The sequence below is a fragment of the Anas acuta genome, chromosome 1, assembly GCF_963932015.1.
Source record: "Anas acuta chromosome 1, bAnaAcu1.1, whole genome shotgun sequence".
NCBI classification, from domain to species: domain Eukaryota; kingdom Metazoa; phylum Chordata; class Aves; order Anseriformes; family Anatidae; genus Anas; species Anas acuta.
Genome location: NC_088979.1, coordinates 158,439,657 through 158,456,646, shown reverse-complemented (window position 1 = coordinate 158,456,646; position 16,990 = coordinate 158,439,657).

Below are 16,990 nucleotides of genomic sequence, written 5' to 3'. Positions count from 1 at the left end.
TTTTTTTTTCTTCCTTACTAGTATATTTTAATAACTGTTGCTTTAGTTGTATTTATAGTGGGTAGTATAACATAGTGTCACGATAATTTATAACACATAAAGGTCATAAATGGGCCATATCCTGCACAGATGTGGTTTAAAAGGCTTTTGCATCCAGATCTGTGCTTGGGAATAGCAGAAGCGCCTTGCTGAGGCACAAATTCTCCGCCCTCGGCCTCGCTGTGACCGGCTGTTTGCCTCCACTTTTCCCTCACTGCTTCCACAGACGAAGCTAAAGCTCTAGTGCTGACCAGATGATCACCATCCTGGGCCGTGCAGGGGTCACAGCAGCATGTTCTCTGCTGCTTTTGCTTGTGAGAGCACTCAAACGTGGACGCCTGCAGCTGGGCACAAGGAGTCATTTAAAAGTTATTTAACATTTTGCTGCTGTTTCGCTGTTCTGTTGTGCCCACTCCAGTCAGATTTAACGTGGTCTGAGGCTGATGAAGAGAGTCATCGAGGTTTGGATTGGGTGTTAGGAGAAGGCTCTTCACCAAGAGGGTGGTTGGCACTGGAACAGGCTCCCCAGGGAAGTGGTCACAGCACTGAACCAGTCTCATATGTACCGGGCTGTTCCTCTTACCCCTTGCTATATCCCCTTTGGTGCTTCTGTCAGCTGGAAAGAGAGAATACTAGTTTGTGCTCCTGGTCTGCTTGCTTTGGTACTTGCCAAAATAGAAGAGTCATCAGGCCATGGATTTTGTTGATTATAGAACCAAAGTCACGGATAAAGGTGGTCACGAAGACTACAGAATCCCAGGGAATTCATTAGACAAGCTGACCAGAGATAGACAAAGGTAAAATAGAGCAGGTGAGAGCACATCTCACGCAGAGGCTACAGATGTGATGTCCAGAAGTAAGGACATCAGAGGAAAAATGTTCATTAAAGCCTTGGGGCAATAAGCACAACATTTTTTTTTTTAGTGTGATCAGCTGAATTAACGGAGCCAGGTTTCCAGGGGGTTGTTTCACTCCTCCCCAGAATGACTCCAGCACCATTCATAATCATTGCGATACCCCAGCGGAGCAAGGGATGGATTGTGCTGTAGTTGTGCAGGTGCTGTGGGCTGCTGGCTGCTGTCAGAGTTTGTCTGAGCGGCAGGATTCATGGTGTTTCTGCAGCTTGACTGCATACACCGGGTGCTGTGGCTGGACCCAGGAGCACTCCACTGTGTGCATTAGGCCTGGAGAGAAGAGGGCGTGTTGGACAGAGTAAGACACCTTCCAGGCTATGCAGTGTCCAGTCCCAGAGTTAGCGCTGTGCTCTCTGTACCAGAGTACAGATAGCCAGCAGGATAATTGCATGGCAGCCAATGTGCAAAAATGGGAATGCTGCATGAAAAAAATGGCAACTTGCAGTTGGACTGGCTGCATCAACAAAGTGTGCATTAGCAAGAACAGACTGACAACTGGACAACACGTTCCCCACCTGGCTGCTTCTGAGAGAACCTGGTTTCGTAGAAGCCAGGAGAGAGCACCGTATCTTGTGGTGCCCTTACCAGTTCAGAATTTTTTCCCCTTCCATTACTGCCAGTCAGCTGATCCTAGCATTTAATATGCTTTATATTAATGAATGCTACATTTTCCAGTTTCATTCTATACCAGCCAGCATGATAGGAAGACAATATCAGACAGGTTGTAGGCCAGAGGAGGTGCATGAAAAGTATTTTTAGCTGGAGAAATATACTGATTTTTTTGTTTGTTTGTTTTTGTTTTGTTTTGTTTCTGGTAGCTATTCATTTTTATTTTATTTTTATTTTTTAGCCAGTCAGGCAGGCAGTGGCTGGGGAATCAAGGGAAGGGCTGAGTGCAGTCCAAAACCTGTGGTAACTAAGCAGCAGGAGTTGAAACATGGTCCTGAAAGGTAACACAGAGGCTCACCTCCTATTCCTTTTCTCCCAGAGAAGCACCCATTGCACCATTTTCCTAGCAAAAGAAGTTACAATCTTCAGGAAAAGGCTTCTTTTGGAGTACGTTATATTTGCCTTTGTTGTTTATTTGTTGTTGTTTTCCAAGCTGTAGTATGTGTATGTCAAGAAATGGCATGGAATAGAGTGGGGGAGTTGGTTGTCTCTGACAGCTGCAGGTTAATCCTGGAAGGAGGGGGAGGCAGGAGGATTTAGGCACTGAGTGGCCTGCATCAGTCCCAAGAAGAGTTGAAACGTGTGTGATGTTTGTTTTTCTGTTCATATTTCTGGGGCCAAAGCCATTATTTATGTGTTTACAACACTTTAATACTCTTCTTCCTAGCTTAGGGCAAAAACTCATAGTCCTTACTCAACTCTAAAAATGCACTGAAGTCAATGGGACAATCTTTCTGACTCAGGGTTTAATATCAGGCCTAAAGGCTGGATGGAAGGAAAGAAAAATGTTTCTTGAATGAGAGCAAAAAAACCTTGTAAACTCTAGAAGGCAAACTACTGCCTCCTCACCAGTTGCTGAAGGCAGTTGTACTTCCTCTGCCATCATTCCTAACATTTACTGTGGGAATGACAGCTGTCACCGGTGTTTTCCTTAGCATGAGCAGGATAAAGAAAATCCTTAATTCTGAAACCTCTCCTCTCAAAACCTAGATGAATTATCTCAGTCAAAATTAAATGTGGCAAAAGCAGATGAATAATTCCCATTTAACGCTGCTCATTGTGGAGTTCTTTTACATCCCATGGCGATTTCCATTTTTTCCATCAGTTTGATTACCGCCTTTTTTTCCATCAGTTTGATTACAGTCTGTCAGCCATAATCCAAACATCCTGGCATGCATCAGATAGTGTCACAACATCAATGTCCTTCAGAGGACAGCTTTTCAAAGGATGCAATGAGTGCTTCTGAAGAGAAGCAAATTTCATCTGCCTTACTCCTTACCTTGAGAATCCCAGACTCTTGTTTGTGTACTCAGACTCAGACCACGAGTCTGAGCACATGCTCTTCAGTTTGCGTGAATAGATGGAAGTATGCCGTGAAATACAAAAATAAGTCAGTTTATTGTCTCCTCTGAAGCTCATTTTTTAAAAAATTGCTTATAAATGACAGGTTTCACATGAACAGAACAATCTGTTGCCTGGACCTGTGCTTCCAAAAAAATTATTACATTTCTGTGATAAGGAGCTATTGCATTAGGCATGTAGACAGATATGTGTGTTAAGTCGTGATACAGTGAGGGGTGCCCTGGCAGCAGATCTTTGTGCCTTTGTACAATTTTGGTAGAGGATGGAAAGTTGCACAGAGCAAGAGGTCACTACAGTGGCATCTTTGAAATCCATTTTTATATTTATGATAGAGTCATAAAAAAACTTTTTTGAATAAAAGCATATTTGATGACAGTCACTGGGTCATACCTCCAGACAAAAGCAGTCTTCTTTTTCAGATAACAAATTAACTGAGATATATGAAGTAACAGTAGGCCATAGCTCGTGAAGACACCAGTTTGGAGTGGTGTGAATCTAAATAACTGAAAACTGATACTTGGTTCTTCAGTTTTGTAATCAACTTCTTATGATTTAATCCCCTGACTTGACTGTATTCCCATTCATACAGTGTTTTTTCCAATAATATTTGAAGCAGATTTTCAAGGCCTCACGTAGAAAATAATGGCTTAGCTTCACTGTAAGTGTAAAAAAGCATAAGCACTTTATTTCTCACAGCCTGCTGACATAACTATCTTCCTGTGGGGTGCTCCACCCCTACCTCACCTAGGAAGTAATGGAACCAATACTTAGAGCAGCAGCACTGGAGGCAGGACCTGTATATTTCTTTGACTAGGTATTTTCTATCATTTCTAGGATATTCTTCTACTTCCCTCTTCCCCTTCATACATCCTCCAAAGTTAAAATGGAAACATTCATTTTATTGTGGATGAAAGATAGAACGAAAGAGAGGGACAAGCAGATACCAGAACTGTCCTCATATTTCAGTGTGCTCACTACACATCCTCATCCTGTAAGCTTTACTCCCAGGTGTTGTGCCAGTAGTGGTGGGAAGTTTCTGCCCACTAGTTTTTCGGGGAAGACACGGACAGGAGACCTGAGGTAGATGTGGTCAGGGCAGACTGGGATGGATGAGGAAGGTGTGTTACTAGAGGTAACTGCTATGCAGTGAGAGCAAAGGGGGACAAGTAGGAAGGTGACAGTGTCCTATAAGTGCCCCTAATTCCCTGAGATTTGATATCTAATGTTCATTTCTGCTGCCAACAATTCATGAGTTTAATATATTTAACATACACATATGGAACAATTAGCTAAGAATACCACATAATGGCCTTGTTCTATTGTTTTGCAATGGACTGGACAACACATTGCTGGGTGCAGAGTTCTGCAGATTTCATTAAGTTCATATGTCCTGACGAAAGTAGTGTGAGCCCTTGTCCACAGCATTCCTCAGGGCTGTGACTCCCTTGGATAACTGGGTTTTAAATTCGTGTTTCATTACACTTACTCTAAAATGCTCTTTTTGTTTCAACAAGGATGTAAAGAAACAGGGATGACAGAGGTGGAATCCTCTTAAGTTGACATAAAAAATACTGTTATGTAATCACCACTGCTGGTTTGCTAGCAAGTACATTACTACCTACATTTTTAAGTTGTATTATGTCTTACCAGCTTTTTAGCCTTTTTATTATTGATGCTTCATGACTTCTCAGAAACCACTTCAGAACATTAGCTTTATGTCTGTCTGTGTGCAATTGCTGGCTAAAACATAGCAAGGTGACGAGAGTTAGAGAAGGATTAGAAGGAACTGATGGTGTTTATAATCTATTTCATACACAGGCTTCTAAAAGTCTGTAAGGAGAAAATAATGAAAAAAAAAAAGGTATGGAAAAAAATGTATTAAAAATTCTCTTCTTTTTCCTGTACTGTGTGAGCTTAGAAATTTTAAAGATCCAATGAAACCCTGGTATTTAAGAGAAGAGAGTAGAAGTTGAGCAGCTAGGAAGAAAATTTTACTTGGAGAGTGATATTCCCAGAAATAGCAAAAGAACAAAGATATTGGACTTTGTTTCCATTGAGCTCTGTGCCCTTGAATGGCCATGTCACTTTTTTGACAGCCCTTTGCTAAAGCCATGAGCATCTAAGACTGTAGACAACACTGGTTTTGTAAGAAGCAATATCTTTTATTAGCTATCTTCCAAAAAGTTGTTTTGTTTTGTTTTCAGTTATGAAAACTGAACTGAGAAAAAACACAGGCTCTGCCTTCATACCTTGCTTTGCCTAGCTTGCTTTTGAAATTCAGATTTCAAAAATGTACTTCAGGCTGTTTTATTCCATGAACACATTTGTATGCAGTCCACCACAATAGTGAAAGAAGCTACTATTGAAACTGGAGGGGGTAACCATGTGGCTATAGCTAAGCTTGTGTGTGTTTAGAGGCCTGAGGACTAAGACATTTTGTAAACTTCCTTTGTGTTTCACATTTTAAAACTGCTAAAGCTTGTTAATAGATTTTCCACATTGGCAATCCTTTAATTAGCTGCTACAGTTTCAAATAAAGGTGGTCCTCACATAACCATGGAAGATCTGAGTTCCTAAATTGGACAACAAAATAAAATAGGGTACATAGAATCAGCAGTTACTGAAAAAGACTCCTTTAGACATTCAATGTTTCATTACATCTAAAAGCTAAATGTCCACTCTGTGTCACATCTAAGCAAGTGAAGTCTTGTATTTATTTGATTTTCATTTTACTAGGGTAAGAAAAAATAATTTTACGTAGGAGAGAGGAAATTAATCACCGTGTTACATTACACTGCATTTCAGCAGGCACAGTCCTAAGCATACACTGTCAGTGCAGATGCTCCCTGGTGATGGCTGCACTAAATTGCCTCATGCTGCTCTGTGCAGGTATTTCTGAGCTTGATTAAGGAGTGCCGTCCTTGGGAGGAAATGTAGCTCGGTATCAACTGCCAAAGGGACACTGGCAGCCTGTCCACATGTTTGAGGCAGCAAAACTATCAGGTCTGTGTTTTCTGTGTTCTGTAGCTGTTACTGCTCTCACTGGATGATACAGTTGTGTTTTCTCCTCAGCCTGACTAAAAGCAGGAATCCCATCTGTACAAGGACATACAGAAAGGCAAGAAGATGGCTTCTTAAATGATGATACACGAAAAGAAAAATACCCAGTCTTGTGTCAAATATCTTGTCATTCTCTCTGTAAAACTTGTAAAGAGGACTCCAAGCCAAAGATCTCCCAAGCATCTCAGATCCCACAGACAGAAAAGGACTCACCCCTGAACATGTTAAAATTTAGTCTGTAGCTGCCAACATGTTACAGGAACTTGGTAGAAGTTGCAGCTCCTCGCTAGGTATGAGATTGGTTTCCCAAAGGGACTTGTGAAAGTGCTATCCTACAGCTGGAGAGAACTCACTGAGCGGGCTGATTACTGTGAATGGCACCAGAAGTCACTAGCGTACCAAACCGTGAGATCCAGGAGAAGCCAAGCCTCAGAGGAGGGTAAGAGTGGTGCTCTGGTGTCCAAATGTAAGGAGTGTGAAATCACTGCCATAAGAAAAGAATGATAGAAGAAAAGTTTTGCTCTGCCAGCCTGCACTACAAAGGCAAAAAGAAATCCTGAGAGAGCACTAAACATGCCTTTAGGAAGTGAAGGTAATACAGTGCTGCGTAAATGTGCTATGTTGTAATGTTTGGCCACAAAAGGAGAAAAGTGCTTTCTGTTAAGACTACACTCGTTATTGGCTGGGTAGACCAATGTGCTTCAGTTTATAGGTTGATATACTGCAGTTCTCTGCAAAGCATTGTTTTAGGACATGATGAAATAGCTTTGCAGCTGAAGCAAGAGGTACAAACACTTAGAAGAACAAAGCTGGTGAAACTGGGCAACGTTTCAAATCATTTATCAAAGCATTTTTAGTCTCCTCTTTCAAGGTGAGTGATAGAGTCATAACATATTGCACCAGCGAAGAACATTTGCATCCAGAGTATTTCATTCAGCAAGTGTCAGTGATTCTCAGTGCAGAATCTTAGGTCAGGGACAAGCCTGTTCCAGCTCTCCAGGTGGTACTGCAGTCTTCCTCTTTAAAAATAAAAGAATTTTTTGTCTTTAAAAGCTGATTTACCTTTGCATGTGTGCTTATAAGCTCACTCTGCTTTCCTCCTGTCTAGCTCTTGTTGTACAAAATGATGCTGTCCAGTTGCCCATTGCAATCAGCTTCTCACTCTCATCCAACATTTGTGAGGAAAGAGGTAAGAGTAGCAGGCAGCTCCTCTGAAAGCCTGGTGCTTAGCAGAGGTGGTTAGAGTTATGCAGTACCTGGTCATGCTATTCTGGATGCCTGAATGAATTAAAGCATAGATTAGTATGAGAATGGAGTAATTATCAAGCAGTAATACGCTGCTTTTTCAGGACAATCTGATTTTAAATACTCAGTCCTTCTCTGATTATCTGTGATCATCTGCCACTAAGGTTCAGGATCTGTTTGTTGTATGTAGCCACTGCAGGTCCACTACTGTGCTAGCAGAATACATGATCAGTCACTGCTTTGGGTTATTTTAAGACAAAAATAATCTTTCCCTGCTGGAAACTAACTGGCCACATGTATTTGAGTTAATAACTTTTGGTCTGAATGGTAACACTAATGCATCAACTGAAATGTTCAACACAGGGCATTATGTAAGTTTTGGCTAAAATGTGGACAAAATTAAAGATCTGAAGGGAAGGGCTGCTTACTTTGCACCTTTTGTTGGATTTATTTGAGAATATTGGCATGTGAAAAAAAAAAAAAAAAAAAAAAAAAAGTACATTGTTGAAAGTGCTGGAGAGACATCCAGCATCTTAGCATAGAAGAATAGCTTTATAAACCAATATATAGGGAGATAAGGGACTGATTCCCTCTTCAGATGTTTCCTGAAAATGTGGCATCCAATTTCTTCTTGTTGTAACAAAGCAACAGCACTCCTGGACCATCAGGAAATGTTTTGTTGTAGAGTTGCATGCCCTTGGTGTCACTGTGCTCTTAAGTCTGCAATATTATTGATTCCACCTTTAGCTCTTGGGTTCACAGGCAGCTTTATTCTGCTCAATGATCTCAAGATCACTGTTCATCTTGATCATGCACACTTCCCTTCAGCACTCCACCAGAGGATCTGTCAGTGCGCTGTACAGTTAGGCAGCAGTTGGAGATTTCTTCATCACAAATGAATACCTAAGGGGTGGAGATAACCAGCTTCCACTAACCCGTCGCTACCCTTTGCTATCATGGGAGCATTACACTACATCCTTTTTCAGCAGCAATCCTGCACTTACCTGGCTAACCAACTAAAAACTGGCTGGAACTCAGATGGGAAGTTGGACATAGCTAATGTCTATGTCTCACTTGGAATATATCAGAATAATGCAGTTTTCTGGATACCCACCCTCCTCATAGGCATCGATCTACATTTTTCAATTAAAGGCACCCAGAATACACATTTCTTCTTTCTCCCATTGTTTTCTTCAAGGCAAAGAATCTGTTTAGAAGACAATTCCCAAAGTTCCATATATGTTCACATGAATGAACCTTACTTTCCCGAGACACATACCATAGAACAGGGCTGACATTACCATCAGTTGTATTCGTTTATTGCTAATCTCTTATTCTGTTTGTCTAGGTTTGATTTTCCAGCTTTCTGACTCAAATCTGAAGATACTCATCAGAAGCTGCCTTATGTGTGGACACAGGAGAGGCTAGAGCAAATTCAAAACCAAACGTAAGTGCTACTTTTACTTCCATAAACAGAGTTAGAATATATGGCAATGCTTTTTAGAAGTAGGGCATAAATTATGGGAAACCATTTAACCAAAACAACAAGCTAGTCTGGAGGGTGTTACTGCTCTGAAAACTCTCAGAGTTCATCTTAGCATTTCACTGTTCATGAAAGGGAAACATATTGTTATCTTTGTTACTGGTAATGGAAGATAAGAGTTATCTCAACAGAGACATTTTCAGGGATTAGTGGTGAGACAGTATTTTCTGATTATGATTAACCTGCAGATAAACTTCCTGGTAGTTGTGAAAACCTATTTGAATATCTTTTGCAACAGAAACCATGGCCCATTAAAACCATTTTGCATTTTGATAATATGCTGTGATCTGTAACCTGTTGTCTTGTCAGGGCCTGAGAGAAGACTGCCATAAGATACAGAGGCCAGAATCAGGCCTTGGGCCTTCTTCATTCTGCTTACATTAAACCTTCTATTTTTGTTCAGCACAAGATGGCCTTACCATCCTGGATGCTTCCCACAGAGAACTTGCCATATGTTTAAAGGTGTAGTAGCCTCCAAATTCATCAATCATTCTCTGAGTACCATCTCTAGTGCTAACATAATATCAAGTGACAAGACGGAGACATCTGAAATAGCTAGGATCTACCCTGTCTGGATCAATTCTCAGAAGAAGTGCTGGAATTTATAAACCAGGGTAAGTTTAAATGGAAAAGTCTTCACTGATAATTAATTATAAACATTAATTACTTACAAGGACAGTTATTAAAGTTAACCTGTATAATTTTGTATCTACGGCACAGCTTCTGAATTTCAGCTATTATGTGTCCTGCTGTTTAACTGATAGTTCCTGTACACTGACAAAAATTAAAAACATATTCAAATTGAATGAAATCAGCATTGTATCTTAGGAGAAAATCAATGAGAATAGGTTTAGCAGCTAGTGGCTGTGCAAAATCTAACAGTTATCAGTGTGTAAGAACGTATGTGATACAATGCAGAGTACACTGTAAAACAGAGTACACTAGCACATTTTTCATCATGGTATGGGTTATTGTCACTGATTTAGTCCATGGGGAACCAGTACCCCAAAGTCCAAGAGAATTGATACTGGAGCAAAAACTAGAATTGGGTTTAATTGACCAACCTCTGACTCCAATAGCTATATAATATGCTTGCAAAGCAAAGCAAAAGAAAAGCAACAAACAAGCTTAATATTTGAAGCTTAAACTGGAAACATATTTTCTGATCATTTAAATGAACACTGTTGTCTTCCTACCTGTGAGACATACCATGTCCTATAATTACCTGTTTTAGAGAACACTCTAAAATGTATGTTACTTATTCTTCCAAACTCAGGACTTTGGTATACCCCAGCCTGTAATCATTAGGGACTAGACAGAACTCATCCAAACACTGAGAATACCTTTGTGTATCTGTGGCACAACTGTCCTGGGGTCTACCATATTACTGTTCTCAAAAACTCTGCAGTCAGCAGACATAGTCATCTAATTAAAGACAACATTTATGCCACAAATAGGGTCATAGGGTCTCCCAACAAGCAAAGTGTTCCCTTTCAAAGGATCTGAGCCTGTTTTCTTTGCAGCATTTGCAGACCCCGTTGGCCCATCTGTTTGGAAGTAAAGTGATGCTCCTCATCTTGCAGTACCCTGATGCTATCACTAGATTCCTGTGTCAGTGCCATGGGAGTTGGCTTAGTGTTCTGAATATTTGTGCCTAGCCTGGTCAGCAAAAAGTTTATACCGAGCAATATTTAATGGCAAATTTGAAACAGCAAAAAATATTGGCTTGAAGACAAAAATGTTCTTTTGATTTCTATCAGCTAATGTTTTACATAATTAGCTTTCCTCAAAATTGACCATCTCTTTTGCTCATTTTTTTCCTTTAGTGGTTTCATTTGTCTAGTACTACTGTGTTGACCTGCATATTTTTATAACTGCTTAAAGAGTAGAAGTATGTATGCATTTACTCATATGTGCATGTAGAGGAGTACACAGAAAAAGTCTAATTGAAAAGAATGTCAGCCAAAGACTGTCAGGCATAATTAGCTTTCTCCTAGGTTTGAGTCAATTCAGCCAGCCTCAAACTCTGTGAGGTACTGGCTCTCACAGTCGGTGTATCTCTGCTATGTATGTGTGGAGGGTTGGTTTAGTCAGTTGTAGTGCCAACTTAATTATGGGTGACTTGTGTGATCTTGGGCAACTGTTTGACTCCCTTCTATGTGAGAGTAATGTGTAATATTTATCATGAAAGGATTGATCCATTGATGTTACAAAACTCCTCTGGATTTTCATGTGAAAGACAATTTAGAAGACTTCAAAATCATATTGTTAGCTGTAAAGTGGTTCCCACTGAAGAAAGAAAACAGAAATCTGCCACTTCAGTCTGACTGACTGGGGAAGGAATCGGGAGATGAGCAAGTTCTTTTGCATTAACTAGAAAGGAGAAGATCTAGAGGAGAACAAATATTTGGGCACATTTTATCCATGTTGTGGCTGAAAATTCAAACCTAATGACTTGCTAAGGTAATTGTAAGTGTATGATAGCCGAGACTTTAAAACATAAATTTTCACCTGTCATTCACACTGGCCATGCTGGTCAGGTAAAGTCTGAACCTCCACACTTTACTGCATCTCATGAGCTAAACCCATTGACAAAGCACTGAAATATCTGTAAAAAAAAATCAACAGCCAATGGGCTGTTAACTGATGTGTTGGAGGCTGCTTGAATTCCTAGCTAAATTAGTAGCCTTGATCGTTTCTATCACAGCTGAAAAAGTAGTGTGTTTAAAGTATGCTTTCTGCTTAGGTCAAACTTTATTCTAAATTAACAGAAATCTTGCCCAAGGATTCTGCTTAGCAAGAACTAATCAGAGGTATATTTTTTCCTTCCTCATGTAAACAGAAAAGAGCAAGCATCCAAGATGAAAGAAGTTGGGTTTGACAAACCAACCGTTCTATGGCATTATGGTGATTACAGAGAAGAAACTTTCCCCAGGACATGGAAGGTTCAGGCTGGCATGACTGTCACACCAGAGCCACCATATGACAAACAGCAAAACCCAGTGGTCAAGAAAGCAGACACAGCACGGTTTTGCATTTTAAACAATTTTCAATTAAAATTTAAAATCAAAACCATCAAATTTACCAATTCTGGCCAATATTACATTACAGAAAACAAGAAAAAAATACAAGAAAATGTAAAGTGCAGGCCTTAAATCTCAGGATGTTGTGATTCTTGCTTTGTCCTTGTAAATATCTATGCATTCATTTTCCAAAACCCAGTGAAATCTGAACATATCTTTTATTAAAGACTCAAATTCAGTGTTCTTCAGTTACGATGTGAGAGAACCCAGCAAACCCTGAACCATCCATAGTACTTTAAGCCCCCAAATTCTCTAATCCTATGTGTGGAGGGAAGATCTGGCCACCGACACACAGATTCCACTTAAACTGTTTTGATGACATGAAAACCTTTTCTGTGCATTACAAAATTTGTATCTTCCCTGCAGCATGCCACATGTTATTTACTTGTGGGTAGATAAAAGATAATAGCATCAGAATATGTATTATCCATAATAAATATTAAGGATAGAGACACAGAAATGTTCCTGAAACTTGCCAACTGAAGGCTAATACATGAATACCATCTACATGACCTTTATGTTATTTGTTTCTTCCTTCTTTTGAATTTACAGTATAATTTGAAGTGTTTTAGAACTCCTAGGACTGTAGTAGCAAGTGGAAATGGCATTAAAATCACACCATTTGACACCAGCTTCTTTTCCATTTGAATTATTAAAACAAGAATTTAACTCTACTCTTTTGTCTGAAGCACAGGGATAATAATTTATACCTGCCTCACAAGCCTATAGTATGAGAAATGCTGGATGAAGGAGTGGATATGCAAAGTGGCTTTTTAATTAAAGACTCCTAGATCAAAGAGAGACTCTTGGATTGTTTAGGTTTTACTGAGATACACCAGGAAAAACAGGTTTTGCATTTCGGTCTGTTTACAGCACCACCGTAACAGTGATGTTTAATCAGGAAGGAGGTCTGGTGACTAATAAAGATGAAGAAATGGTCAGAGAATGGAAAGGGCCTCGGGATGGCAAGCTTGCCCAGCCAGTTATTGCACAGGTAATATTTATTGCTTTACCTTTATTAATATTGTTCTTACCTCTCCCCTCAGCCCCCCACTTTTAGTATCTCTGAGGTGTCTGAATTGCAAGGAACATGAAGCTTACATTTCTTCTTAACACATTTTACAAAGATTGGCTTTCCCAACAACCTCTACATGAGTTACCTCTTTTTTTACTCATATTGCTCCTTTGGGAAGAAAGACAAGGAGATTGCCTAGGACTGTTCTAACTCAAGATTTCAATAAACAAGAATTCCATCATCCCTGCTAGCTGCATTTTGGAATAAACTTTTCTGAGCTGGAAATATGAACAAGCTATTTCTCACTTTTCTTTTGGGTATGGTCGGTAACAGGCTATTGTTTGCCTGCCTTTAGTCCCAATCCAATTACCCCTGAAGTTCATGCAAAGACTTCCACTGCTTTGTAGTTACCAAATCTGGGCCTAGCATGCCACAAAAATACCAGAAATTAAAGTAAAACATTTGCAACCCAAGTCAGTAAGCATGCCTTCAGGCACAGAGTTTATAAACACACCATTATTTACTGTGGTTGGGTCAGGTGATTTGCTCTTTCTTGCTGCTAATGCAGAGCTACTGGCAGGAGGCTTGGTATTGTATGCAGGGCATGCATAAAGACCCAGACAGAATGACAGGTAGCCAAGTATATAACAGGTTTTCTTTTCTTGGCTCATGCTACCCAGGCTGTCAGCTGATATGAAGGAGTAACTTCAGACAAACAAATGGCAATGAAGTTCTTACAGCTGACATTACTCTTTAGTATAGATAAATATTCAGGGTTGGATATTTTCTGTAAACTGACCTTTGGTTATTCTGTAAGGTCTGCAAGAGTTGGAGACTTCTGAAATATCATGCTGTATCTGTGGTTTGGCTTTTACAAAGTCTGTAAAGGTTATATCAGATAATTATGGAACCACTTTGAATTATCAAGTACAGATTATAGAGTGTTACTGCAAACTATGTGCTGCAGTAAGCGGATGTTCTTCAGGAGTCACATGAAAATGGATATGAGTTCAGTAAAACTGTGCAACATAATTCTGACTTTCTTTGAATGGGTAGGAGCATCAGAGACAGTGCAAACTGGCTTTTTGTGTAAATAGAAGATAGGAAAAATGGTTCCAAGTCTTCTGCTTGGTGTCACTAGGGCGTTTTTCATGGTCTGTGTGCACAGACAATGCTAAGGGCTTTAGTGACCATGATTTTCATACATTACATTGTATGTGTCAAAACGCTGATTCTTTACTGGTGGCTAAACAGTCCAAACCTTGCCTACTCTCACCAACAGCAGTAGTTAAAGGGCAAGCACAGACTAGCTCTTCATGGATCTGTCCATGCCTGACTCCACAGCTTCTCTGCCTCAGAAGCAGATCCACTTTCCTGAGTGGTTTCAAATGTTTCTTGTACCTTCCTGCCATACAGCATCACCTTCCAAAACATGCACAATCTCAGGATGCTTTCTTTGGGCAGGAGTCATTCAGACAAAATGCTGTCTGTCCACAGTTCATATGTTAGAAGGTAACTTTACAGGATTCAGATCAGACTGACCAAACTAAACTTGTTTGGAAGAGTAACTCTGATCATTTCCCCACCGATGACCAACTGTCTTGGATAATCAACTCATTGAGGCTTCTTCAGTTGGTCTCTTCCACCTACCATAAATGAGAAAACATGGTGGAGTTAGCAAACCTTTTTTCTTTTTCAGATTCATGAATACATCGCAGTGAGGATTACAGGGTGCTTTGCAGTTAGCTTGGTCTACAAGTGGCAACATGAAAGTGCGTGCTTGCCTTTGTCACCGCTGCAGGGTGTGGCTCTTCCACAATTAGAGGAATTGGTATGTTGTAACTGCTACAGTATTGCATTTTACTAAGGACCTTGAAAATATTATTTGCTCTGCAAACTCTGGAATCAGTGAGCTTTCCTATAAAGTGCACTTCCCAACATAAGTGCTAAGTGCAGTGCTACAGAGTGATCAAGTAAGAGCTTCCAGAGACTTGGGTATTCATTTCCAGTGCATTTATGCTGAAGTCCACCTCGTGGCCCAAAGTGAGGCATCTTTCCATGTGCTTAGGTTCCTATTTCTGCCTTTTTTTTTTTTTTTTCTGGCTTAATTTTTTAATGTATTTCCTGCTAATACCTTTTGGTGATTAAATCCTTGTCACCCTACATCCCGTGTTTAGTCTATAGGTGCAGCTTTAACACTTTCAAATGTTCATTTTTGCTCAGAAAGAATGGCTAAGTCATATCTATAATTTTCTAGAATTCTGTGGCCCACCAGATAGAACATTAAGTGCATTGACCCAGCCCATTTTGAAGTAGTTACATTGTGCTGCCGATGGGGGTATTGAACGAAGCCCTAAGAAATCCTGATCCAAATCTTCCTTGTCTTCCCTTCTGTGCAGTGAGCTGGTTATTGAACTAGGTTAATCATCTGGCCAATGCCCTACATATTTGTGGCAAATACTCTATTGTAGTTCAAAGTTGGATTGAAATATACTGTTGGTAGAACAGACTTTTTTTTTTTTTGTGGTTTGGAGGTCAGGAAAAATATAGTTATGAAATAGTTGTTGGAAAAGCAGAAGAAATCTATCATCCAAGTAAAACAAAAACAAAACAGTCTATGCTTGTTCAGAGTTTATTTCCTTCTTCCTGCTGTATATGAAAGTATTTAGTCTAGAAAATGTAAAAACATACATTGCAGGTCTATAAGAGGCATGTATACACATGTTGTTGGTTTTAAGAGAAATACTAAGTCCTAAACTTCTGAGAAATTAAATTTGTTGTTTTTAAGTGACATTTTGTAAAATCATTTCATTGTGTGTAACTCAGACGTTAGAATGCAACCAATGGAACAATTACAACTAGCATCACCATCTTAAGCAAAAAAAAAACAAAAAACTCACACATATTTCTGCTTATGTGGGAAAGGAAACATTCTAAATGAGGGAACATAAAGGTAGTAAATGAGCAGATTTGAAATCTAACCTATTTCTGATTTGTTTGGAAACAAAAATTAATCAAGCTATGTTTCATGAGCTGGATCTTAGTTTTTTTTTTTAACAGTTTGTCAGTTCTTTGTTAAAAGAAAATAGAAATTCTTAATACATCCTATAATACTGTACTCTAACACTGGGGTGAGAAGCTATATTTCTTCTAATTCGAGGAGTGCCTGGGCTGTAACAGAGATAGAACTACCCTTGAGTCCTTGCAAAACTGCTATCTGAAATGCCACCAGAACAGGTCTTCTTGAGATTAATAACTCACTGGGTATCTTTCTCCCATGGAGCTGGAAGGGTTGCTGCTCTGCGGGATTACAGGGAAACAGGGAGAATTGGTGTAGCGGGAGTCACAGTTTTGGCTCATTCACAGCCTTGTGTAGGTGTTTAGAATGTATACAATTCTCAGTTCTGACTTCTTTATACCCAGAGCATTCCTCAACACAATGCGGAGGTGGAGAATTTGACTTTAGGAGGATTTGACTCAAAATGGCTGACATAGCAAATTCCACCTGGATAAATTTTATAAAAAAGGTACAGCAGATGGCAAAGGTCTGACTCAGAGACAGCCTATGTCTTCAGTTACCCTGCTGGCACAAGGGAGTGTCAGTAAAAACCTGTGAAGAAGGTGTGTCCTGGAGCTTTTACTGAGTCAATTTAATCTGTTATGGGTCTTCACTCTCTAAGGCTCTGCACTGACTCGTTTAGAGACACCTCTGTTACATACACCAGATGTACATGTATATGGTGTTCTGCAATTTCCCTTCTCCAAGCACATTTATACATTTATTTCTCTTTAAACACTAGTGGGCCAAAAGAACTGATTATTTTGAAAGGTCAGACTTTTTTGAAAATGGATATGAGAAGGTGACATTGCTTACATCACAGTATCAGCTGTAATTAGTGCCATTCTAAATACTTGTACTTGTTATTTCATTGTAGATTAACTGACAACACCAAACATGGTCAAAACTAAGAAATGAATGAGACTAAAATCTAGCATAGAATGAAAAATATATTTTACTCTTTACAGGAGAGAATCCTACAGCTGTGGAGAAAAGTGGGTT